This window comes from Bos taurus, chromosome 6 (assembly GCF_002263795.3).
Source record: "Bos taurus isolate L1 Dominette 01449 registration number 42190680 breed Hereford chromosome 6, ARS-UCD2.0, whole genome shotgun sequence".
Taxonomy (NCBI): Eukaryota; Metazoa; Chordata; class Mammalia; order Artiodactyla; family Bovidae; genus Bos; species Bos taurus.
Window position 1 is genome coordinate 71,248,721 of NC_037333.1, and position 27,199 is coordinate 71,275,919.

At 41.8% G+C, this 27,199-nt stretch overlaps 1 protein-coding gene and 1 pseudogene across 12 annotated transcripts in view; one reads left to right on the forward strand and one right to left on the reverse strand.

Moving 5' to 3' along the window:
* Nucleotides 1-13,410: 13,410 nt before the first annotated feature.
* Nucleotides 13,411-15,118, reverse strand: LOC782293 (eukaryotic translation initiation factor 2 subunit 3-like; annotated as a pseudogene).
* An 8,002-nt stretch (nucleotides 15,119-23,120) lies between these two features.
* The window catches only part of EXOC1 (exocyst complex component 1), a 53,267-nt gene continuing 49,188 nt past the window's right edge, over nucleotides 23,121-27,199 (forward strand). For 11 of the 12 annotated variants that reach the window (XM_059887400.1, XM_059887405.1, XM_005207987.4 and 8 more), the window contains 1 exon segment: nucleotides 23,121-23,276. The gene's annotated coding sequence lies outside the window, so the exon portion shown is untranslated. 12 annotated transcript variants of the gene reach the window in all.

Below are 27,199 nucleotides of genomic sequence, written 5' to 3' on the forward strand. Positions count from 1 at the left end.
CAAAATTAGAGAAAGAAATTAGATTAGAGATTGCCAGGGGCTGGGAGAAAGAAGGAATGGGATGTTACTACTGAATAGTTACAGCATTTCTTTTTGTGATGATGAAAAAGTTTTGGAGATATATGGTGGTAAGGATTACACAACATTGTAAATGTAGTTAATGTTGCTGAATTATATATTTTTAAATGGTTAAAATGGCTAAGTTAATGTTATAAATATACTCTAGTTTAAAAAAATAACAATGTAATATGCTAAAAAAATCCAATTATATACTTTAAATGGGTGAGGTGTATGGTGTGTGAATTACACATCAATAAAACTGTTAGAAAAAAGAGCTACTTTAAGTCTACTAGAAGAAAACATGGGTGAATTTTTTTTATAAACTAAGAATAGGGAAAACTCCTAGCTATCAGTCAAATTCAGAAAAAAAAAAAAGAAAAAATGATAAACCACATAAATCAAAACCACATTGAGACGTCACTTCCCACCAGTTAGGATGACTATCAAAAAGACAAGAAATAGCAAGTGTTGAGTAGGATATGAAGAAAAGGTAACCCTCATGCACTGTTGGTGGGAATGTAAATTGGTGCAAACATTATGGAAGTTTCTCAAAAAGCTAAAAATATAACTAACATATGATCCAGCAATTCCACTTCTGGACATTTAAATACCCAGAAAATGAAAACATGATCACAAAAAGATATATATACCCCCATGTTCACTGCAGCATTATTTACAATAGTCAAGATATGAAAACAACTATCAATAAATGAATGGATAAAGAAAATGTGACATACAGGCACACACACACACACACACACACAAAGTGGACTATTATTCACATAAAAAAAAGAGATGAAATCTTGCCATTTGCTACAACATGGATGGTTCTCAAGGGCATTATTCTAACTGAAATAAATCAGACACAGAAAGACAGATAACAGATGATCTCTCTTATATGCAGAATCTTAAAAGAGGAAGAAAGAAGATACAGATAACAGACTGATGGTTGCCAGTGGTGTAGAGTGGCTGGTAGTGGGAGAAATGGGTGAAGGGGGTCAAAGGTAAAAAGAAAAAATAATTACAATAAAGTAAATAAAAATGAAAAGTTTATAAAATAAGATCAGCTTCCTGAGTTAGGTAAAGGGAAGGAAAACAAAGGGAAAAAATTTAAGGTATGTATGAAAGTGAAAGTGTTAGTTGCTGCTCATTTGTGTCTGACTCTTTTGAGACCCCGTTTTATACAATTGCTTGCCTTAATTAACTTTTTCAATTATCTGGAGAGCTGTGAGGAAAGGATCTATCCCAGGCACCTCTCTTTGGCTTGTAGATAGCTGTCTTCTCCTGGTGTCTTCACATAATCGTCCCTCTTTGCAAGTAACTCCATCCAAATTTCCTCTTTTTATGAGGATAACAGTCATACCGGGTTAGAGCCCACATTAATGATCTCATTTTAATTTGATTACCTCTATGAAGAGTTTGGGCTTCCCTGGTGGCTCAGATGGTAAAGCGTCTGCCTGCAATGCTAGAGACCTGGGTTTGATCCCTGGGTTGGGAAGATCCCCTGGAGAAGGGAATGGCAATCCACTGCAGTATTCTTGCCTGGAAAATCCCATGGACAGAGGACCCCGGTAGGCTACAGTCCATGGGGTCGCAAAGAGTTGGACACGACTGAGCGACTTCACTTATGAAGAGTTTATCTCCAAGTAAGTCACTTTCTGAGATATCGGGGGTTGGAACTTCAACACATGAATTGGAGAAGGTGGAAGCAGGTGGGGGTAGTCTGGGGCACAATTCAACCCGTAACACTGAGGAGCTGACTGGAATACACCTAAATGCAGTGTGGGATCCTGGATTGGAAACTACAACAGAAAAAGGTTATTGGTGGGAAAATTGAAGAAATCTAAATCAGATCTGTAATTTAGTTAGTGATATTATACTAAAGTACATGCCTTCAGTTTTGATAATTGGCCATGGTTGTGCTTATTTAACTTCTATGCAGAGTACATCATGAGAAACGCTGGGCTGGAAGAAGCACAAGCTGGAATCAAGATTGCTGGGAGAAATATCAGTAACCTCAGATATGCAGATGACACCACCCTTATGGCAGAAAGTGAAGAGGAACTAAAAAGCCTCTTGATGAAAGTGAAAGAGGAGAGTGAAAAGTTGGCTTAAAGCTCAACATTCAGAAAACGAAGATCATGGCATCTGGTCCCATCCCTTCATGGGAAATAGATGGGGAAACAGTGGAAACATTGTCAGACTTTATTTTGTTGGGCTCCCAAATCACTGCAGATGGTGATTGCAGCCATGAAATTAAAATTACTCCTTGGAAGGAAAGTTATGACCAACCTAGATAGCATATTCAAAAGCAGAGACATTACTTTGCCAACAAAGGTCCTTCTAGTTAAGGCTATGGTTTTTCCAGTTGTCATGTATGGATGTGAGAGTTGGACTGTGAAGAAGGCTGAGCACTGAAGAATTGATGCTTTTGAACTGTGGTGTTGGAGAAGACTCTTGAGAGTCCCTTGGACTGCAAGGAGATCCAACCAGTCCATTCTAAAGGAGATCAGCCCTGGGTGTTCTTTGGAAGGAATGATGCTAAAGCTGAAACTCCAGTACTTTGGCCACCTCATGCGAAGAGTTGACTCATTGGAAAAGACTCTGATGCTGGGAGGGATTGGGGGCAGGAGGAAAAGGGGACAACAGAGGATGAGATGGCTGGATGGCATCACTGACTCGAGGGATGTGAGTCTGAGTGAACTCCGGGAGTTGGTGATGGACAGGGAGGCCTGGCGTGCTGCAGTTCATGGGGTCACAAAGAGTCGGACACGACTGAGTGACTGAACTGAACTGAACCATTATGTTATGTTTCTTCTCTCTCTGCCTTTGCCTTCTTTTTTCCCCCCCCTATTCTTTTAAAGTTTAATTCATCTTCAAGCCAAATGTCTTTAATTCTCTAGTCTCTGTCTTATATTTTTTCTTTATTCCTCTTTACCTAAGCTACTGCAGTGTGAAATTCCTAGCACCTAGTTGCCAATATTCGGAGAAGGCAATGGCACCCCACTCCAGTACTCTTGCCTGGAAAATCCCATGGATGGAGGAGCCTGGTAGGCTCCCGTCCATGCTAAGGGTCGAACACGACTGAGCAACTTCACTTTCATTTTTCACTTTCATGCATTGGAGAAAGAAATGGCAACCCACTCCAGTGTTCTTGCCTGGAGAATCCCAGGGATGGGGAAGCCTGGTGGGCTGCCATCTATGGAGTCGCACAGAGTTGGATACGACTGAAGTGACTTAGCAGCAGTTGCCAATACTAGCAGAATCATGCATCCAGGCATACAGGTTGTATACTACACAAGAGGATCATATCTAAAACATAAACCTTGAAAAACCTAATTGAGATGACACTTTACAGGTGAAATCCATAATTTGAGGCCACTCAGTTGTGGAATGACTGAGAAAGCTCCCTCCTTCATGAACTCCTGTCTGCACTCATGGAGAGTACCAATGAACTAGCATACACTCTAACAATTGTCCGCCCTCTCACTTGACTACAGTCTGAGCATGTCTTTGTATCAGCTGCCTATTTTCACAAAATGCCATGTAACAAACAACTCTGAGTGGCTTATTAACAACAAGCTTTTAGCTCTTGCTCAGGCATCTTTAGGTTTGCTGGAATATGATTAATCTAGGCTGAGCTGGGCTAGGCTCCAAGCTTCAGATTGAATTCAGGTTTGCTCCACATCTCTCTTCCACCTTTGACCAGTTACTACTCAAATTCATCATTCTTATGGTCAAATACAGGAACACAAAGGGCAAATCCAACTGTGCAAGCATATTTCAAACATCTGCCCGCATCATGTTCACTAACAACCCACTGGTCAAAGGAAGTCACTACGTCAAGTCCAAAGGCAAAGTGCAGGGAAGTAGATTCCATGCAGTGTGAGGTCTTATCAAGGATGTGAATGTATAATAGGAACACAAGGGAATGACAGAGACCAACAACTCAGTCTCTTAACAACAAACTCCTCATGTTGCTTTTCTTGCTCCCCTGCTACTCTCAGAAGTCTGAGCCCTCTGACTTTGTCTCCTTACCTAGATGGAGTTGGGAGTTTGGCTGTCTGCCTGGGCTGTGGAAATCTCCCTTAGGGGGAGTTATTCAGGTTGTGTAATAATATACTACCAACTTTTTTTTAACTTTAAAAAAGGCATGCTTCTTTACAATTCATATCCAGGTATTGCATAAGCAAGGAATTGACAGCCCCACAGAAGGGATATGTCCACAGTCACCAGCTTTCATTCCAAGGTCCTCAATTGGATATTTTCAACCATAAAAGAGAATGAAATATTGCCATTTGCAGCAACATAGATGGACCTAGAGAATACTATACTAAGTAAATTAGAAAAAGAAAGACAAATACTACATCACTTGTATGTGGAATCTAAAAAATAATACAAACGAATCTATGTACAAAACAGAAACAAATTCAGACATAGAAAAAATGTATGGTTTCCAAAGGGAAAAGGGAGAAGGGGAGGAATAAATCAGAAGTATGGGATTAACAGAAACAAACTACTGTACATAAAATAGGTTAGCAACAAGGATTTACTGTATAGCACAGGGGACTATACTCAAAATCTTGTAATAAACTACAATGGGGAAAATCTAAAGATATTTATACACACACACACATATATATATATGAAAAAAAACTTTCATCTTTCAGTTCCTTGTAGCACATAGTATAGTACTTGCCCTAATAGATGTCTTATAAATATAAAATGAGATGTTTAGTAGACCAGATTTTTTTTGTAACAAAGAGAACTTTTAAGCAAGTAGCAAATGTGTCTATGATCCATAAGCCCACTGACTCGTTAACCATGAAGTCTGGTTGTGGGAGAAGCTTGCAAGCTTTCAACCTGGGGATAAGCAGAGCCCAGTACTGACAAAGGAGAACTGTTGGAACACAGACTAATATTTTTCCACAACCTCTGAGAAAAGCTTATTTATGAGCCAAGAGCAACCATTTGTCTCTTCTTGGGGAAATTTGAGCCAAGAAGTTATAAATTCATTATTTCCCAGATACTATAGGGATGCTTAAAAACAATTTTTAAAAATCTTATGTAATATCTTTTAATAATCTCATTCTCTACCCCTACAATCCTACTTAAAGAAACTTCACTGCAAGTAGTGTGGTAATTGTCAGGGACTGGGAGAGGGGAAATGAGGATTTATTGTTGAACGAGTTTCAGTTTTGCAAGTTTTAATATTTTGTCTGAAGATTCTAGGGAAAAACAGGTAACAGGCTTATTGCAGAAGTACCAGAGTTAATGCACAATTCTAGGGGGGAAAACAGTCTTGGGGACTCTCCTAGAAAGCCCTTGACCCTCAAGGGCCTTCATCAGTGGTACAAATTACTTATCTATACTGCTCGTCACTAAGTAACAATAATACCAACAAAACCTTATCTTTGTACAGTCTAAATGCCACTTATCAGAAAGTTACTTACTGACTGGTGTTTAAACATTGATTTTCCATAAAAACAAACACAGTCAAGCTATTTAGTATTTATCTTGATTTGCTTACACTTGTAGGGTGCATGTCTAGGCTTGCCAACAGCATTGCTCCTAAATTCCTCAAGAGCAAAGAGGAGAAAAATATTGTGTCCAGGACCTGACCTGAGTGTATTAACGAAGTCACCCTGAGAATCATTAACCTCTACTTCAAGCCAAAACATGTGGTGTATTTTTGTCCATAAAAGTGGTCAATTTCCAGAAGAGATTCCAAATTAGGTAAGAGATATCTCTGCACTTCTGAGAGAATCTCTGCAAATATAAATAGGGAGCTTAGCCCTGTGCCTTTTATTATAATATCACCCTATAATACATACACTGAATAAGGCAACTGCATAGAAAAAGCTTGACGATACAATGTGATTCTGCAAGTCAACTTCTGCCTTCCTTATGGTATTTGTATGTCTTTTTTATTATTTTTCTATCTTGTTCAAATGTGCATCTATATCTGGTTAATACCTATTTTTAGTATTTATTTAATGAATAGCAATATAGATACTTACCATCCTCATTGTCTACCTGACTTCCTTCTACAAGGCTGTAAAGAAATGGAAAGTATCCTGTGGGGATATTTACATCTGTTTCTAATTAAAAAAAAAAAAAAAAGCACTGACTGCTTTTTGTGTATTACAGCAGATGCTCTTCTCTCATGCTGTCACTGTTGAGGCCATTTATAAAGAAAGAATCTGGAAACTGGAGCACTATAATCCTCATTGCCCCAAAATAATTTTCTTGGTGTTCTTTGTGTCAATACCAATGGTCTGACATCTCTGAAAAATTGTTCTTCCTTCATTAGACAGGTAATGTGCATAATGAGCTATAAGAAAACAAAGCTAAGAAATAGAAAAGAGAAATATCAAAGTAGCTGATGTAATAAAAAGTCCCCAAAATTAGGAATAAGAAAAAAATGAGATTACATAAACCCATATGATTTCTTCAAATGTATAAAGACTCCTTAACCTAATACCCAAAGTCAATAACTCAAATTAAGGGTCAGTGAGGACTGCAAAAGTGTATTATCCCTCAATCTGCTTCTGTGAGATCTATGGAGTTTTCCACCAAAGTCCACAAAGCCCACCCATTTGAACTTCACCAGGCAGAGTCCTGGGTTTAGCAGGACATGTCTTTCCTTCTTCCTCAGGGTTTTCAATCTGAGAAAAAGGGACTCCCCTTCTCCCACCCAAAGCCAGCTTCCCTGGTGGCTCAGATGGTAAAGCATATGCCTGCAATGTGGGAGACCCAGGTTCGATCCCTGAGTTGGGACAATCCCCTGGAGGAGGAAATGGCAACCCACTCCAGTATTCTTGCCTGGAAAATCCCATGGACAGAGAAGCCTGGTAGGCTACAGTCCATGGGGTCACAGAGTCAGACACGACTGAGTGACCTCACTTTCACTTTCCTCTCCCACCAAAATGGATGAAATGAGTGCAGGTTACTCTGAGGGCTCTGAAATCAAGTCTCCACAGGCTTCATACCTCTGCTTTATTGGTGCAGATATTGAGAGTGATTTCTCTGAGGAAACAAGTTTCTGCCAACATTATTAGGTAATTTTGCCTATATTGTTCAAATATCAATATTCACTTTTCTCAGAGACTTCCCTAGTAGTACAGTAGCCAAGACTCTGCTCCTGATGCAGAGGGCCCACGTTCCATCCCTGGTGGGGAACTAGAACCTGCATGCTATAACAGAGGTCGAAGTTCCTGCATGCTATAACTAAGACCTGGTGCTGCCAAATAAATAAATACTTTAAAAAATAATAATAATAAACTTGTAAAAAATATTTGCTACTCTTGGTCATTTATAATAAACTTTTCCCTTGGAACTCATTAACAATGAAAAGTTTATTTCATGCTATCCAAATACAAGATTGCATCCTACATGACCATATTAATATACATGGCCTTCGGCCTATGAAAGGGAAGCAGGACCTCAGGGCCTGAGGAACTATTTTTTGTCTTTTGAGAACATAAAGCTACCCAATTTAGTTTTCTGAACAACCTGTATGTAAATAATAGCTACCATTTATTATGTGCCAAGTAAAGTGCAAGAGCTTTACATGAAATATATCTCAGAAAATTGTAGGACAGTCCCAAAAGATGGTGATTATTATCTTAAACTTACAGATAGCAAACTAAAGCTCAGAAGAGTTATTTGCCTGTTGTCATTAAGCTAATAAAGACTGACTGGAGCCCAGGTCTGCATTACCCCCACAACCATGTACTTTCCACTATCTTATGCTGCTTCCCAAGTCTACTTTATGCAGAGGACTATAGTAATATGAAGAGACATTCATTGAAATATTACTATGTGTCCATGGGCTAAATAATTAATCTTTGTCTTCATTTTCTAATCTTTAAAATAAGGATAATAAAGATTCATACCTCATTAGTTATTAGTAGTTATTACATGTAAAGTGAGATGAGTGCAATTATGCAGTAGTTTGAGCATTCTTTGGCATTGCCTTTCTTTGGGATTGGAATGAAAACCAACCTTTTCCAGTCCTGTGGCCACTGCTGAGTTTTCCAAATTTGCTGGCATATTGAGTGCAGCACTTTCACAGCATCATCTTTCAGGATTTGGAATAGCTCAACTGTAATTGCATCACTTCCACTAGCTTTGTTGGCAGTGATGCTTCCTAAGGCCCACTTGACTTCACATTCCAGGATATCGGGCTTTAGGTGAGTGATCACACCATCATGATTAATTGGGTTGTGAAGACCTTTTTTGTACAGTTCTTCTGTGTATTCTTGCCACCTCCTCTTAATATCTTCTGCTTCTGTTAGGTCCATACCATGTCTGTCCTTTATTGAGCCCATTTTGTATGAAATGTTCCCTTGGTATCTCTAATTTTCTTGAAGGGATTTCTAGGCTTTCCCATTCTACTGTCTTCCTCTATTTCTTTGCATTGGTTGCTGAGGAAGGCTTTCTTATCTCTCCTTGCTATTCTTTGGAACTCTGCATTCAAATGGGTATATCTTTCCTTACCTCCTTGGCTTTTCACTTCTCCTCTTTTCACAGCTATTTGTAAGGCCTCCCCAGACAGCCATTTTGCTTTTTTGCATTTCTTTTCCATGGGGATGGTCTTGATCCCTGTCTCCTGTACCATGTCACGAACCTCCATCCATAGTTCATCAGGCACTCTATCAGATATAGTTCCTTAAATCTATTTCTCACTTCTACTGTATAATCATAAGGGCTTTGATTTAGGTCATACCTGAATGGACGAGTGGTTTTCCCTGCTTTCTTCAATTTAAGTCTGAATTTGGCAATAAGGAGTTCATGATCTGAGCCACAGTCAGCTTCCAGTCTTGTTTTTTGCTGACTGTAGAGAGCTTCTCGACCTTTGGCTGCAAAGAATTTAATCAATCTGATTTCAGTGTTGGCCATCTGGTGATGTCTATGTGTAGAGTCTTCTCTTGTGTTGTTGGAAGAGGGTGTTTGTTATGACCAGTGAGTTCTCTTGCACTTACCTCACATGCTAGTAAAGTAATGCTCAAAATTCTCCAAGCCAGGCTTCAACAATATGTGAACCATGAACTCCCAGATGTTCAAGCTGGTTTTAGCAAAGGCAGAGGAACCAGAGATCAAATTGCCAACATCTGTTGAATCATCAAAAAAGCAAGAGAATTCCAGAAAAACATCTATTTTTGCTTTATTGACTATGCCAAAGCCTTTGACTGTGTGGATCACAATAAACTGTGGAAAATTCTTCGAGAGCTGGGAATACCAGACTACCTGACCTGCCTTTTGAGAAATCTGTATGCAGGTCAGGAAGCAACAGTTAGAACTGAATACAGTTAGAACTGAAACAACAGACTGGTTCCAAATAGGAAAAGGAGTACATCAAGGCTGTATATTGTCACCCTGCTTATTTAACTTGTATGCAGAGTACATCATGAGAAATGCTGGGCTGGATGAAGCACAAGCTGGAATCTAGTTTGCTGGGAGAAATATCAATAATCTCAGATATGCAGATGACACCACCCTTATGGCAGAAAGTGAAGAACTAAAGGGCCTCTTGATGAAAGTGAAAGAGGAAAGTGAAAAAGTTGGCTTAAAGCTCTACATTCAGAAAACTAAGATCATGGCATTTGGTCCCATCACTTCATGGCATATAGATAGGCAAACAGTGGAAACAGTGGCTGACTTTATTTTTGGGGGCTCCAAAATCACTGCAGATGGTGATTGCAGCCATGAAATTAAAAGACGTTTACTCCTTGGAAGGAAAGTTATGACCAAATTAGACAGCATATTAAAAAGCAGAGACATCACTTTGTCAACAAGGTCCGTCTAGTCAAGGCTATGGTTTTTCCAGTGGTCCTGTGCAGATGTAAGAGTTGAACAATAAAGAAAGCTGAGCACCAAAGACTTGATGCTTTTGAACTGTGGTGTTGGAGAAGACTCTTGAGAGTCCCTTGGACTACAAGGTGATCCAACCAGTTCATTCTAAAGGAGATCAGTCCTAGGTGTTCATTGGAAGGACTGATGTTGAAGCTGAAACTCCAATACTTTGGCCACCTGATGCGAAGAACTGACTCCTTTGAAAAGACCCTGATGCTGGGAAAGATTGACAGCAGAAGGAGAAGGGGACAACAGAGGATGAGATGGTTGGATGGCATCACCGACTCAGAGGACATAGGTTTGGGTGGACTTGGTGATGGACAGGGAGGCCTGGCATGCTGCAGTTCATGGGGTCCCAAAGAGTTGGACACGACTGAGCAACTGAACTGAACTGATGCAGATGACACCACCCTTATGCCAGAAAATGAAGAAGAACTAAAGAGTCTCTTGATGAAAGTGAAAGAGGAGAGAGAATAAAGTTGGCTTAAAGCTCTACATTCAGAAAACTAAGATCATGTCATCTGGTCCCATCTGCTGCTGCTACTGTGCTCAGTAGCTTCAGTCGTGTCTGACTCTGTGTGACCCCAGAGACTGCAGCCCACCAGCCCCCTCATCCCTGGGATTCTCCAGGCAAGAACACTGGAGTGGGTTGCCATTTCCCTCTCCAATGCATGAAAGTGAAAAGTGAAATTGAAGTCACTCAGTCGTGTCCAACTCTTCACGACTCCATAGACTGCAGCCTACCAGGCTCCTCCATCCATGGGATTTTCTAGGCAAGAGTACTGGAGCGGGATGCCATTGCCTTCTCCATCCGGTCCCATCACTTGATAGCAAATAGATGGGAAAACAGTAGAAACAGTGGCTGACTTTATTTTTGGGGGGCTCCAAAATCACTGCAGATGGTGACTGCAGCCATGAAATTAAAAGACACTTACTCCTTGGAAGGATAGTTATGACCAACCTAGAAAGCATATTAAAAAGCAGAGACATTACTTTGCCAACAAAGATCCATCTTGTCAAGGCTATGGGTTTTCCACTAGTCTTGTATGGATGTTAGAATTGGATGATAAAGAAAGCTGAGCACCAAAGAATTGATGCTTTTGAACTGTGGTGTTGGAGAAGATTCTTGGGTGCCTTGGACTGCAAGGAGATCCAACCAGTCCATTCTAATGGAGATCAGTCCTGAGTGTTCATTGGAAGGACTAATGCTGAAGCTGAAACTCCAATACTTCGGGTACCTGATGTAAAGAGCTGACTCATTTGAAAAGACCCTGATGTTGGGAAAGATTGAAGGTAGGAGGAGAAGAGGATGACAGAGGATAAGATAGTTGGATGGCATCACTGACTCAATGGACATGAGTTTAAGTAAACTCCGGGAGTTCGTGATGGAGAGGGAAGCCTGGTGTGCTGCAGTCCACGGAGTCACAAAGAGTAGGACACGACTGAGTGAATGAACTGAACCGAATGTAACATGTAAAGTACATATAATACTACATAGAAGATAATAAGTGAGTTGATATGTTACTAGGAACTGGAAATATATCAGCAAACAAGACATAAGCCCTTGTCTTCATGAAATTTCATTCTGGAGAAAAGGAAAGAACAAGTAGACAAATCAGCAAATAATGTGTATATCAGTTCAGTTCAGTTCAGTTGCTCAGTTGTGTCAGACTCTTTGAGACCCCATGAACCGTAGCACACCAGTCCTCCCTGTCCATCACCAACTCCCAGAGTCCACCCAAACTCATGTCCATCAAGTTGATGATGCCATCCAACCATCTCATCTTTTGTTGTCCCCTTCTCCTCCTGCCTTCAATCTTTCCTAGCATCAGAGTCTTTTCAAATGAGTCAGCTCTTCATCAGCATCAGGTGGCCAAAGTATTGGAGTTTCAGCCTCAACATCAGTCCTTCCAATGAACACCCAGGACTGGTCTCCTTTAGGATGGACTGGTTGGATCTCCTTGCAGTCGAAGGAACTCTAAAGAAGTCTTCTCCAACATCACAATTCAAAGGCATCAATTCTTCGGTGCTCAGCTTTCTTTTTAGTCCAACTCTCACATGCATACATGACCACTGGAAAAACCATAGCCTTGACTAGAGGGACCTTTGTTGGCAAAGTAATGTCTCTGCTTCTCAATATGCTGTCTAATTTGGTCATAACTTTCCTTCCAAGGAGTAAACGTCTTTTAATTTCATGGCTGCAATCACCATCTGCAGTGATTTTGGAGCCCAGAAAAATAAAGTCAGCCACTGTTTCCACTGTTTCCCCACCTATCTGCCATGAAGTGATGGGACTGGATGCCATAATCTTAGTTTTCTGAATGTTGAGCTTTAAGCCAACTTTTTCACTCTCCTCTTTCACTTTCATCAAGAGGCTCTTTAGTTCTTCTTCACTTTTTGCCATAAGGGTGGTGTCATCTGCATATCTGAGATTATTGATATTTCTCCCGGGAATCTTGATTCCAGCTTGTGTTTCCTCCAGTCCAGTGTTTCTCATGATGTACTCTGCATATAAGTTAAATAAGCAGGGTGACAATATACAGCCTTGACGTACTCCTTTTCCTATTTGGAACCAGTCTGTTGTTCTATGTCGAGTTCTAACTGTTGCTTCCTGATCTGCATACAGATTTCTCAAGAGGCAGGTCAGGTGGTCTGGTATGCCCATCTCTTTCAGAATTTTCCACTGTTTATTGTGATCCACACAGTCAGTCTTTGGCATAGTCAATAAGGCAGAAACAGATGTATATACTTGATGTAATGCCATAGTATTTCAGGATGTAATAAGAACCGCGAAGAAATACAAAGGAAAAATAGGAGATAAAGAATGCTAGATTGGGGTACTATTTTAAATAGGACCTTCATGGGAGGCTTCGTTGAGGTAACCTTAAGCAGTGACATGAAAGGGATACAGTAGTGAGCCATGCATATATTTAATGGTAAAATTTCCAAGCAAGGGAAAAGCAAGAACAAAGGATCAGTTTGCCTGAACCTTTTTTTAACTTTTTATTTTATTTATTCTTAAAAATTTTTACTTTGTATTGGGGTATAGCTGAATAAGAATGTTGTGATAGTTTCAGGTGGACAGCAAATGGATTCAGCCACACTGATACATGTATCCATTCTTCCCCAAACTCCCCTCCCATTGCCTGGACTTTTCAAGGAACAACAAAGAACTAGAGTAGAGTGACCAAGGAGAGTGGTAGAAGATGACGTCCTGGTGAGTGGGGAAAGGGGGAGATTGTGCAGGATTTCATAGGTCATTGTAAGACATCTGAGGGTTCTGAGCAAGGGGTAACATTATATGGCTCATGTTTTTTTTTTTTTTTTTTTAAGAACAAAGACTTTATTTCAAACAGATTCAGTGGTATGTCTACTACAGCAAAGTCTGGTTGTAGCAAACAGTTTCCTTTCAAATCTGCACTGATGTATAAATTAGACATTATTTGGGAATGGTTAATTTCTGGTAAAATGTAGATTCAATCCAACATGATGCTAATTTCTATATTTATTGTAGGCTCTATTTCAGTACTAGAGGTTAAATTTTCATCACCAAAAAATGAGAATAATCTTACAGCTACTACTAAGGTAATGAGCTGTGAAATTATTTTCCCACTACTGTTCTGAAAATATACCCCTAGATTGTTAAGAGAAATTCTAGCTTCATTCAGATCTGTTAGTTAACTCTTCAGTCATCATCATATACCCCTAGATTGTTAAGAGAAATTCCAGCTTCATTCAGATCTGTTAGTTAACTCTTCAGTCATCATCTACTGTCGGCTTGATTGTCACTCCTCTTCTTATTTGACCCCAACCAATTAAACGCCAGTGTTTCTCACCTCTTCGGCTAAGTGCAGTCTTTTCTCCTACTTCTGTGCACACAGGATTAGTCAAGACGATTTTACCCAAATCAGCCTTGACTGCACTAACTCTTCCTCCTGTCGACAGGGATCCTATATTCACCATAAGCACTTCATTCTTAGACAGCTTTTGTACTTTCGCTGCTTTCTTGTCTCCTTCAGTGCGAACACCTAGAAGCCTTCTAAGCAGGAAATAGGAAATTTCCAATTCTGTGAAGATCTCAGGTAAAGCTCCAACCGCACCAAGTACTTGCCCCACCATTCTGTCAGCCCGGCACAAAGTGGGGTCAATTTTTGTTCCAACTCCAATAAGACCTCCTGGGGCAGCATACTGAAGATCATAATGCTCTGCGAAAAGCGATACAATTTTGGAAAAGATAGGTTTACACATGAGTTTTCCTTCACTGTCTTTGGAAACAATACCAGGTCTGACTTCTATCTCCTGGCCCACCTTTAATACTCCTTTTAGAATACTACCACCAGCTACACCCCCCTTAAGGTCATCAACTTCACAGCCAGGTTTGTTGACATCAAAGGATCTAATAACAATTAGTCTGGGTTCTGAAGTAAAGTCTCTTGGGGGTACTGGAATTTTCTTTACTATGTACTCACAGACAACTTCAATATTGTATTTTAGCTGAGCAGAAATTGGGATAATAGGAGCACCTTCTGCTACTGTACCAAACAAATGCAAGGATCTGTTCATACTGTTCTTTAGCCTGGCTTTCTTTTACCAAATCAATTTTATTTTGTAGAATCAAAATATGCTTCAGTTTCATGATTTCTATGGCAGCCAAGTGTTCAGATGTCTGAGGCTGAGGACAAGACTCGTTACCAGCTATCAACAGAAGAGCGGCATCCATCACCGCGACCCCGTTCAGCATAGTAGCCATCAGAATATCATGGCCAGGACAGTCAACAAAGGAAACATGCCTGACTAATTTGAAGTTCCCTTTGGTCCCTGGAATGTCTGTAGGAAACTCATCAGGTGTGATACTTCCACAGGATCTATAACATTCTGGCCGAGGACAACTTGGGTCATCAAGTTTATAAATCTTAGCATTAGCATAGCCAAGTTTGATTGTAATATTTCTTTCCAGTTCATTTTTGAAACGGACAGTGTGGACTCCAGAAATAGCTTTTACAACTGTAGATTTCCCATGAGCTACGTGACCAATTGTACCTATATTAATTGTGGCTTGTCTGCTGATAACTTCATGTGAAAGTGGCGTCAACTTGGAAACATCCAAAGTGGCGAGATCTTGCCGAGAAAGGTGCGGCTGCCCTAAAGTCACACCAGCCTCGCCCCCCCGCCATCTTGCCTGGAGAGGTGGCTCATGTTTTTAAAAGGATCTCTCTGGCAACTGTGTTAGGAATCCATGGTAGAGACAGCAGCAGTAATTCAGGAGAGACAAGATCTTGGCAATAATCAAGGAAAGAGTAGCAATGGAGACGGTAAGCAGTGGCCAGATTCTGGAAATACTCTAAATGTAGAACCCCGAAGATTTCTTGAGAGATTGGATGTAGAATGTGAGTGGAAGACAGGAGTTAAGGACTGGCCTGAGCTGCTGAGATGACAGAGATAACATTAACTCAAATGGAGAAAACTCAGGGAGAAACTGTGTTTAGAAATCTTCTGCATATCATTTAAAATCCTTTCAGCCTCCCATAGTCCAGGTGTTGCTGCAGTGATCAATTTTGTGCAGGCATCAATCTGAAGATCATCTCTCAAGAGCAATATTCCATCCAGCATCTTCCCTCCCTCTCTTCCTGCCTCTAACGTGGGATACTGCAGAAACTAGCCCTCCATACACATGTGTAGTTAGAAGCATGTGGTGCTTCTGACCAATGGCAGACAGGAGCCACTGGATAAATGCCTCCTCTTTGTTCTTCTTCACTATAGTAAAGAATATAAGACACGTTTCATAAGTATTCTCAGAAAGTTCCACAGTATCAATCAACACATGGCATTTGTTAACTCAATAATGCATCCTTGTATTGGGCTTTTGTGACTTCTTTGTTTCCCCTGAGCCCCTATTCTATTCCCTGAACTCATATTCTCAAACCAACCACCAGCATATAAGCCTTTGTTTGGGGCTCTGCTTTCAGGGGAAGGCTTCTCTTGTGGCTCAGCTGGTAAAGAATCCACCTGCAATGCGGGACACCTGGGTTTGATCCCTGGATTGGGAAGATCCCCTGGCGAAGGGAAAGGGTACCCACTCCAGTATTCTGGCCTGGAGAATTCTATGGACTGTATAGTCCATGGGGTTGCAAAGAGTCAGACACGACTGAGAGACTTTCACTTTCACTTTCAGGGGAACTCTGGTCATCGAAAGTGACTCCAAAAAGCAAAGCCTCGGTATGAAATTTTGGAGGCAGTTCTTACAACACTGATTACAAGACAATAAGGACCCCTGCTGGTGGTTAAGTGGTTGTTGATAAATTGCAAGTGGTGACAACTCCTGCATACAGTAGTAGCAAAGCTAATTATCAAGACTTTACTGTAGTAGATTAGAATGAAGAGCAGATAGAAAATGAAGCATTGAATTACACAGTGGCTATGGTACTTGAGCATTGTGGAAGCAATGATACTGTGGGCTAACAATGACAGGGCTAACAATAATCAAATCATGGCCCATTGTGAAAGCCAGAAGCCTTTAGCGCACAGTAACCACCGAGCAGACTGTGCTAAAAATCAGCTTCAGTATATAGTCATAAGGGTGGCAGGGCTGCAAAGCAGTCTAAATGCACAGCCTTGAAATATCACCCATGTCAAAACTACAGCCCTCGTAGGAAAACAATGAAATCTTGAGATCTAGAATGGGGATATTTGTGTGCCCATGTCTTATAATCTTAAATGCTCAGATTTTTTTGTCATCCTCTCTGTCAACAGTCTTTCTTTTAATAAAGGAAAGCAGCCTCTCTTTGTCCAGAAATACGGCAAAGAGTATATCGGAGGCAAGTGCCTTATTTATGGCCTTATTTTCCCCAATATCCTCCCAACTGCCACTGCTTCAAGCCTGTAACCAGCGTCAGATCTCAGCCCAATCTACATGGAGATTGCAATCCCTGCTCCAGGGGGAATCGGACCAGAATTATTCAATCTCAGTTCTAGTGACATTTGGGGCTGGATAATTCTTTGCTGCGGAGGCTGTCCTGTGTATTGTAGGTGTTTAGCTATATCCCTGGCCTCTACTCATTAGATGTCAGTAGAACTCTCTCAGTAATGACAATCAAAAATGTTTCTAGACAGTACCAAACGTCTCCTTGGCTTCAAAATCACCCATTGAGAATCACTGACCTATAGATAAAGAACTGCAAAACTGTCTAACATAACCAATAGAAACCAGGGGATTATATGCAGGAGTAAATATTTAGAGTGTTAAAACACGGGAATGAAGTTGTAAGGCTAGGTAACAAAGAATTTATGACATGGCACCATTTACTTGTGATTCTGGATTTAAAGTTTGACAAGGATACCTGGAATCAGTCCTAATACAAACCCTTCATGCCTCCTTAAAGCTTGGCTATGCTGATGGCCCGTGCTAAATGAGATGTTAGAACAACTCTGAATGAGTATTGAGAAAGGAATCAGAAGACTCAGGGGAGCAGGAGTGTTAGAATGATTTTATTATGTGAGACAAAAGAACCACCAGAATATGTTTCCCAGAAGTAAGGATGTTGAAACAAACTTATTGTAAAACTAAAGTACCTATCAGCTAGCTATGTTACCCAGAAGGGCCATGATGCACGTTGCCTAATGTTCAGACTATTTGTTCCTGCAGATCTAATGGTACTTGAGGGATCTGTGATGGATAAGAGCCCTGTGTGAAATTTCTGGAAAGCTCCCAGTAAAAGAGTTGCAGCACAGATCCTGAGTATTCTGCAAGGCCATGCCTGAGCCAGAAAACTATTCTCCACTGGGAACACTAGCGCTATCTATCATGAGCTGGATTTTATCAGATCCACTAAGTCATAAGTGTATGAATACAGCAGCAATTGGTTGAAGAATATAAACAGTGTAGGGCTGAGCCTGAACAGGTCCAGAAGACACAAGTAAATTACACAAAAGGGTGACTCAGACTTCCATGGAACATCCATAGCACTGGCACCTCTTCCTCAACTCACTCCTCTGCCCTCCTGGGGCTCCCTACAACTACCAATCTCAGAATAAAAAGCTTAAGTGTGGTTCACAGATGTGTTGGTGTGTAGGAAAAACTGAACTGTGGCTGTGCAAAGCCCTACTCAGGGATGGCTTTAAAGAACAAAGGTGAAGGGAAATCTTGCCAGTTGGCAGAGCTTGGGGCAGTATTCTTCATCGCATGCTTTTAGAGAGAAGTGGCCTGATGTACAAACATCCAGAGACTCCTAGGTTTGTCTTTCTTGCCTGAAGTGACTCTGCCAACATTCACAATCACCAGAATTATAGCATTCCTGATTGTTACCCTAACCGAGGAATATATTTTATAGCCGAAACAAAAAGTGACAATACACACATGACCATAGACTCCACTGAGATGGTCGTATCCCTCATCACTCAGAAGCAGCCAGCTTCTGATGTGGCAAATGCTTCCAATCAACCAATAAAGACAGAGCTAAAGACATAGCTCTGGAAAGCCCGGAATGGGAGCAGGATTAGCCCATTTTATCATCACTCCCAGTGACTCACAGAATTTGTGTTTCCTGCCTCTCAAATCCAGGCTTTGCTGGATTATAATAATTAGCTCTCCAGGGGTTGGGTGGGGGCTTCCCTGCTGGCTCAGTGGTAAAGAATTCTCCTGCCAATGCAGGAGAGGTGGGTTTGATCCCTGGGTTGGTAAGATCCCCTGGAGAAGAAAATGGCAACTTGTTCTAGTATTCTTGCCAAGGAAATCCCACGAACAGAGGAGCCTGGTGGGCTACAGTTTGCAAAAGAGTCACAGAACATTGGACACGACTTAGCAATTGAACACCAGTACAAGCACGAGGGGTTGGGTGGAGGAGGCTTCACTGAACGTGAAACTCCCTCCCTATCATTTGGTTGCTTTGAGTTTCTCATGATAGTAGTCCAGCCAGCAAAGGGAGGAGTGACTGCATTGGTGGGAGTAATCAACTGTGATTAGCAAAGGATCTGGGATTGTTGCTGTACAATAGCAATAGGGAGGGTAAATCTAGAATCCAAAGAATTCAACAGAGGCTTATCTTGGGATAAGTTGAACAGGCAATCACACAATCATGGCCCAATCAGAGGGAGGGAAACAAAAGCTGAAGGTTCCAGTTGCCTCACTGAGCCAACAACCTAGATCAGGTGATGTGCTGGCCAAGGGTGAAGGGAGGTAAGGATGGGGAGTAGAGCGGGGAGCTCAAGAGAACAAGTACAGTCTTGGCATCAGTGTAGCAGCAAGGACTGAAGCTTATTGCATCAACTCTTATATTAAGTCTTTGCAATGATTGCAGGTATCCATCATCTTGAAGGGGACTGTAAAGGACTAGACTTAAATGGCCAAACAGATATGAGTGGTACAAAGACTGGACTAATGGACACCATCTGTGTATCTTCTGTCACCATTTCAAATCCTTCAGCCTCTTATTCCAGCCACTGCTGCAGAAACCTGTTCTAAACAATCCGATAAACTGTGGGCAAGTACAACATGGTAGGCCTCTCCTCTTCCTTCCTGCCTCAGGACTTCTCTGATGTGGCAGTCAGCTTGGCATTCACAACTGTGCATTTGGGAAGTGTGGAGTAGTTAATGGCTAGGGGCCTTAACGTTTGATCAAAGGTAGACCGGAGCTAACAGATAAATGCTTCTCCCACTCTTGGTTTCAGTGGACAGTTTTGAGCCTCACCTCATGACTTTTCCAGAAGGTATTAAGGGATCAAGAAAACAGACATGGTGGCAACCAACTGAACAACACATCCTTATACTGCCTCTCTCTCTTCCTTGTTTTACTTCCCCTCCCTCATCTCTCACTCTTGCTGCCTGGGATCAAAACCCCAGATAAAATACTGTGCCTCCACTTTGAGAGGAATCCAGGAGAGGAAGTGAGAAATGGCAATTCACTTCTCAACTCTGAAGCAGGCTGTAAACATACAAGTTAAAATAATAATAATAATATGACAAAATAGCATGTGCAGTTGTCATATAAAAAGTGAATACAGTAAGTGTTCTGGGACTGAACAGGAAGGACCCAAGAGGCCTGTTTAAAGATCAGATCAGATCCTGCTCTCAAAAGGGAAGTCATTCAATGAAACTGAAAAGCATTTCAAGTAGTATTGACCAGAGTATATTGATTTCAGTAGCAAACAGGTCCCTACTATTTCTGCAGATTTTTCCACCAAATTATATCTTCAGATACACATTGAAAGATACTTTGCATATCTCATTTTGTCCCTTTCTCAGTGAACCCATCTTGAAAGAGTGAGTTACACATTCTTTTGCATTTCCATGGTGTTTCATCTTTTTTTTTTCTTTTATTGTTTGGTTCACCACACTAGACTGTAATTTATCCATCTATTTAATTCTGTCTCTCCAATGACCGTGGGAGAGACAGACCCCCTTCTCAATGGGATCCCCGTCTTTGTATCTCCAGTCCCTGGCACTTAGGTGGCTCTGTTTCTCAAATAAACAAATGCTTGCACCAAAGGGTTCCTGCAGAACCCTTGCAAAGGATGGTATTGAGCTGAAGTAAAGAAATCACTCCTTTGAAATACCAACATATTTATCTGGCCTGTATCTCTCTTTGGTCATTTATTTTGTCTTATTTTATATGTATTTTATACGCACCCCACTCCAGCACTCTTGCCTGGAAAATCCCATGGACGGAGGAGCCTGATGGGCTGAAGTCCATGGGGTCGCTAAAAGTCGGACACGACTGAGCGACTTCACTTTCACTTTTCACTTTCATGCATTGGAGAAGGAAATGGCAACCCACTCCAGTGTTCTTGCCTGGAGAATCCCAGGGACGGGGGAGCCTGCTGCGCTGCCGTCTCTGGGGTCGCACAGAGTCGGACACGACTGAAGTGATTTAGCAGCAGCAGCATACGTATATCTTATTTGGCCCTACCATACCATGAACTTCTTCAGGGTAAGAGTCATATCAAGTCACCTCCACACCTCCATCAAAGTATCTGGCATAAAACAGGTGCTAAGAATATGGACTTAATAAATCACTTGCCTTGCAACCAACAACACTGGCATTATCTGTGCTTCCTAAATTTACACCTGCATAGGTGTCATCCTGTTAAGACATAGATCACCATTCAGTAGCTCTGAAGTAAGCCTGAGAGCTGCATTTTCTAAAGAACTTTCAGATGATCCTCAAGAAGCTGCTCTACAGAACAATTTTTAAATGTCAGTGTCACTACATCAGTGGACCTCTACAGCATATGAGACTCTTCCTGCTGCTGCTGCTGCTGCTAAGTTGCTTCAGTCGTGTCTGACTCTGTGTGACCCCATAGACGGCAGCCCATCAGGCTCCCCCATCCCTGGGATTCTCCAGGCAAGAACACTGGAGTGGGTTGCCATTTCCTTCTCCAATGCATGAAAGTGAAAAGTGAAAAGGAAGTCACTCAGTTGTGTCCGACTCTTAGTGACCCCATGGACTACAGCCTACCGGGCTCCTCCATCCATGGGATTTTCCAGGCAAGAGTACTGGAGTGGGGTGCCATTGCCTTCTCCGGAGACTCTTCCTGGAAGATATTAAATGTGCTGGTGGGGACTTCCCTGGTGATCCAGTGGTTAAGACTCCATGCTTCCACTCCAGGGGGTACAGGTTTCTTCCCTGATTGGAGAAGGAAGATTCTTCATACTGTGGGGCCTAAAAAAATTAAGAAAGAAAGAAGAAGAAAAAAGTGCTGTTATCTTGGCCCCAGCAAGATACCTCCTGCCCCCTCCCCCATTCTGATTTAACTCATTTAAACTCTCCATGCTACAACCTGTAAGTATCTAGATTTAGATTTAAAGCAAGAGAGTTTGAGAAAAATATCTACTTCTGCTTTATTGACTACAACAACACCTTTGACTGTGTGGATCACAAAAAACTGTGGAAAATTCTTTGAGAGATGTGAGTACCAGACCATGTTACCTGACTCCTGAGAAATCTGTATACAGGTCAAGAAGCAATAGTTAGAACCGGAAGTAGAACAACAGACTGTTTCCAAATTGGAAAAGGAGTATGTCAAGGCTGTATATTGTCACCCTGCTTGTTTAACTTATATGCAGAGTATATCATGTGAAATGCTGCGCTGGATGAAGCACAAGGTGGAATCAAGAGTGCCGGGAGAAATATCAATAACCTCAGACACGCAGATGACACCACCCTTATAACAGAAAGCGAAGAGGAACTAAAGAGCCTCTTGATGAATGTGAAAGAGGAGAATGAAAAAGCTGGCTTAAAGCTCAACACTCAGAAAACTAAGATCATGGCATCCGGTCCCATCACTTGATGGCAAATAGATGGGGAAACAGTGGAAACAGTGGCTGACTTTATTTTGGGGAGGCTCCAAAATCACTGCAGATGGTGATTGCAGCCATGAGATTAAAAGATGGTTACTCCTTGGAAGAAAAGTTATGACCAACCTAGATAGCATATTCAAAAGCAGAGACATTACTTTGCCAACAAAGGTTCATCTAGTCAAGGCTATGGTTTTTACAGTGGTCTTGTATGGATGTGAGAGCTGGACTATAAATAAAACTGAGTGCCCAAGAATTGATGCTTTTGAACTGCGCTGTTGGAGAAGACTCTTGAGAGTACCTTGGACTACAAGGAGATCACACCAGTCAATCCTAAAGGAAACCAGTGCTGAATGTTCAGTGGAAGGACTGATGTTGAAGCTGAAACTCCAGTACTTTGGCACCTGATACAAAGAACTGACTCACTGGAAAAGACCCTGATGCTGGGAAAGATTGAAGGTAGGAGGAGAAGGGGATGAGAGAGGATTAGATGGTTGGATGACATCACCGACTCGAAGTACATATGTTTGAGCAAGCTCATGGGGGTTGGTGATGGACAGGGAAGCCTGGCGAGCTGCAGTCCATGGGGTCGCCAAGTCCATAGGGACACGACTGAGCGACTGAACTGAACTGATCTAGATTTAACTGAACTTTAGGCGTGCAAAAAAGAAAACATTTGATCAGATCTCTTCGTAAGTGAACTGTTGAAAACAGCTGAATAAATAAGTCTTCTAGAGAAAGGAATACGCACACCAAATCCCCCAGGTCCGCAGTCAGTCTCCAGCGACAGGGGCCGCTCCTGCAAGTCCTAGACACGCCCCCTCCGGAGAGACCTGACCCCACCCCGTCACCAAGGCCAAAGCCGCGACTGCTTCCTTCTCAACCCAACAGACTTCCGGCGAGGAGGTGTGTCACGTGCCCGGATATAGGAAGTTGTGGCCGGACGGCTGCTTCCAGTTCACTGCTTAATTGAGCGGTTCATCCTAGTAACGGTGGCCGCCCCCAGGCCTGTCCGGTCTCCGTGTTGGAGGACCCGCCTCGGCACAGCCGGGCTCGGTCCGGCCTTGCGGTAAGCCTTCGGCCGCGGCTGCCGGGCGGTCCTGGCGGCAGCGGACAAATGAACGGAGGGGTGGACGCCAAGGTCTCAGGCGGCTCCTCAGTCCTGGTGCTGGTCCAGCGCCGGGGGTTGGGTACTGCTCCCTCCGCCGTCAAAGCCCCCTTCTCTTCCCAGCCTTTCTGGGTAAGGCGGAGAGGCCGGTGGGAGGATCCCGTTACCCCTTGTTATCCTGGGGGACTGGGAGGGCAGCCCAGACATCCTTTTCCGGTTCCGCCCATGAAAATCAGATTTCATCGTAAAAAACGGTCTTGAACAGTTTCTTCTTTGGCTTGGACCAGGAGGGGAGGGCGTGGCAGTACCTTTCCCTTCTTTGTCCAAATCCTCATTTTCTTCTAAATCTCATAAGTGCATTTCCCTGTTGCCATGCATGGCGTGTTCTCTTCAGTGCTGCATGCACTAAGGTGTCTGGATAGCAGACAGGGTACTTACCCACACGCACTCACTCTCATGACAGTACTGCTTACAAGTTATCTGTCACATCCTGTAGATCTGGCTGAATTTAAGGAAACAACGACCAACATAGAGTATTGTGGCTGACTGCCTCTGGAACGTGGTCAGACATGGGTTCTTATACCTGGAAAATAGTTTTAAAGAACCTCTAATGACTTATTCACTGATTTACCAAAAGAGTATTACAAACACTGGAGAGTTTCTCACGCCATGTTCATAAAGTAGATGCCGTTGGAGGCAAGAGTCTTCGTGGATATGTCTGTCATATTCACCATGATAACCTAAAATTTTGCCTGGCACTTAGTGGGCATCCGGAGAAGGCAGTGGCACCCCACTCCAGTACTCTTGCCTGGAAAATCCCATGGACGGAGGAGCCTGGTGGGCTGCAGTCCATGGAGTCGCTAAGAGTTGGACACGACTGAGCAACTTCACTTTCACTTTTCACTTTCATGCATTGGAGAAGGAAATGGCAACCCACTCCAGTGTTCTTGCCTGGAGAATCCCAGGGACGGGGGAGCCTGTGGGCTGCCGCCTATGGGGTCACAGACTGAAGCGACTTAGTAACAGCAGCAGCAGCAGCAGTAGTAGGCATCAGTGTTTGCTGAATGTGTAGTGCTTTTCAAGCAAACTCCTTTATCAACTGTGCCTATTTCCTCTCTTGTTTTTACCACTTACCATGTTGTCAGTCCGTGCTTTTGACCAAAGAGGGATTGGGTGAACCAGTTTTTATAATTCAGCTTAGATTTCCTCAAGAGGTATTTGTTTAGTACCTACAAAGACAGAATATGAAACTGCTAAAACACCTCCTCCCCCAGCCATCCCCCCTGCCCCTTGAAGAGAGTTCTTGAGATCCAGGAACTTGTGACTTAATGAACCAGTTGGATAGCAAGTACTGGATGTTTAACAAATACAGTAAGTGGTATAGCAGTTGAGAGGAGAAATCAATTTGGATTAAGGTCTGTATTGAATCAGTTCATTTTATTTGCTCAGTCATGTCCGACTCTGTGACCCCCATGGACTGCAGCATGCCAGGATTCCATGTCCATCACCAACTCCCAGAGCTTGCTCAAACTTATCTCCATCAAGTCAGTGATGCCATCTAACCATCTCATCCTCTGTCATCCGCTTCTCCCTTCAACCTTTCCCAGCATCAGGGTCTTTTTCAAGGAGTCAGTTCCTTGCATCAGATGGCCAAAGTATTGGAGTTTCAGCTTCAGCATCAGCCCTTGCACTGAACATTCAGGACTGATTTCCTTTAGGATTGACTGATGAATCAAGTTCATGTAAATTATGGAATGTAGTTAGGATTTGGGTAGATAATACCCTCTGCATGGAAAATCTCCTAAGCAAAGATTTAAAGGCTAGAATGATCAGAGGGCTTGGAGTGAAAGGTTTGTCTTTGGGAGCATTAGAAAAGTGTTGAGCAAGGGCATATTATGATGAAAGATATGTTTTAATATTATTTGTTGAGAGTTTTGGGGTTATGGAAGCTTGCAAAGAGGTAACCAGATGCTATGGTGTTAAATAGATGTAGTTGGTGTAAACCTGGATTGTACCTTGGCAGTAGGACCAGAAAGGATAAATTATGTGTAGATGAAGGAAAATTAGCAAAATGCTTTAGCTGTCAGGTTATTTGGTACCTTCATTTTGGTGAATTTATTAACTGTCTGCTATGTCTTTGCCAAGTTCTGGGAATATAAGGATGAATAAGACACAGGCCTTGCCTGCAAGGAAATACTCTTACTGGGAAAAGAATACAACTAGCTGGACAATATGGTTTGTAAGTGCTGTGTTAGCAGAATAGAGGGGAAATGTTAGAGAAGTAGGAAAGGAATTTTTGGGTTTTTTTGGGTGTGTGACTATTTCACAAAAGAGGTCTTATTTTAGCAGATTGAATTGGAATTTCCCAGGGAGAAAAGAATTTGAGAAAAAAGAAATTACACGAACAAGAGCCTGGAGATAGAAAAGCAAACTGGCCAGTATCCAGGGTGGCTTCAGCAAAGGATAGAGTTGAGCTTTTAGCATAGTGTAGGATCTAGAACATATGAAGAGATAGTAACATAGACATTTTATAATGGGTGGAATGGAGGTTAAAATGGAATGTAGAAGGATGAAGAAAGCAGTTGGGGAAACTTGCTCTTCATGATTTTATATTCTTTCCAGGGTAGATGGTGAAGTCATTTGCAGAGAGGGAGTAGACAGAATTGGGGGTTGAAGGAGAGAAATAAGGATTTGCAACACCGATGGAGTAGGACGAGGGAATCAAAGAAGTGTTAAGGAATGGCTGAGCAACATTGAAAGTTTAGCATTGATTGGATTTAAAAGTTGTAATGAGTACAATGGACATGGATATGAGACCTTCTTAAGTGCCATATGGTAGCCCAGGAGAAGGAGAGAAAAAAAGACAGTTTATAGAGATTGATGAGCAGGGTGAACTGGTCTACACGTGGAACATATCATTGAAAGGAATGGTGTGGGTGTATGGAAATAAACACTGCCTCCAGGCTAGACTGGGAAAGAAATTAAGCTTGGAGAGGCCAGATGTTCTAAGAGAACAGGATGGAAGGGGAGGTCAGAAGACCGGAGGCTGAGATGAGGGGGAATAGGGATGGAAATGGGAAGATGTGGTTTTTCTGAGAAAAGCAATTTTTTTGAGTTGGAGCAGAGATAAAAATGTTACAGATTGAGTAAAATTGAGGAGTTTTCAAAAGAGTCATTGTTTTATAATACAATGTTGTATTATTGACTCTTTTGAAAACTCCTCAATTTTACTCAAAAGAGTCATTGTATTATAAAAATACATTAAAAGTCATTTATTTAAAACTCATAATTCCTTCATTTTCCCATAGAAACAGTATTAGGAGTATAAATTAATTTCCTAAACCAGCTCACATGTATTAAATACTATACACCTGCATTGGAAATAGTAATACACACACATACACACACACAAATATGTATTCGGTATATTTAACAAATAAAATTGAAAAGAGATGTTTAAAAAATATTTAAGTTGATATTTGAAAAAAGACGTTGAATTAGATGAGAAAAGGAAGACGAGTGGAAAACTATTTTCTAATAACAGCTTTTTTGAGATATAATTAATATACCATAAAATTCACCCTTTTCAAATATATAATTCAGTGCTTTTCAATATATTCACAGGGTTATACACCCATCAATACTGTCTCATTGAAGGACATATTCATCATCCCCAGAAGAAGCCCCATACACATTAGCAGTCACTCCTCACGCCTGCTTGCCCCCACCCCTGGCAACCAGAAATCAGTCTGTCTGTGTGGATTTGTCTGCTCTGGACATTTCATATAAACGGAATCATGAAATATGTGGCTCATGGCAACTGACTTCTTTCACTTAACATAATGTCTTTAGGATTCATGTGTGTGTCAGTAGTATGTATCAGT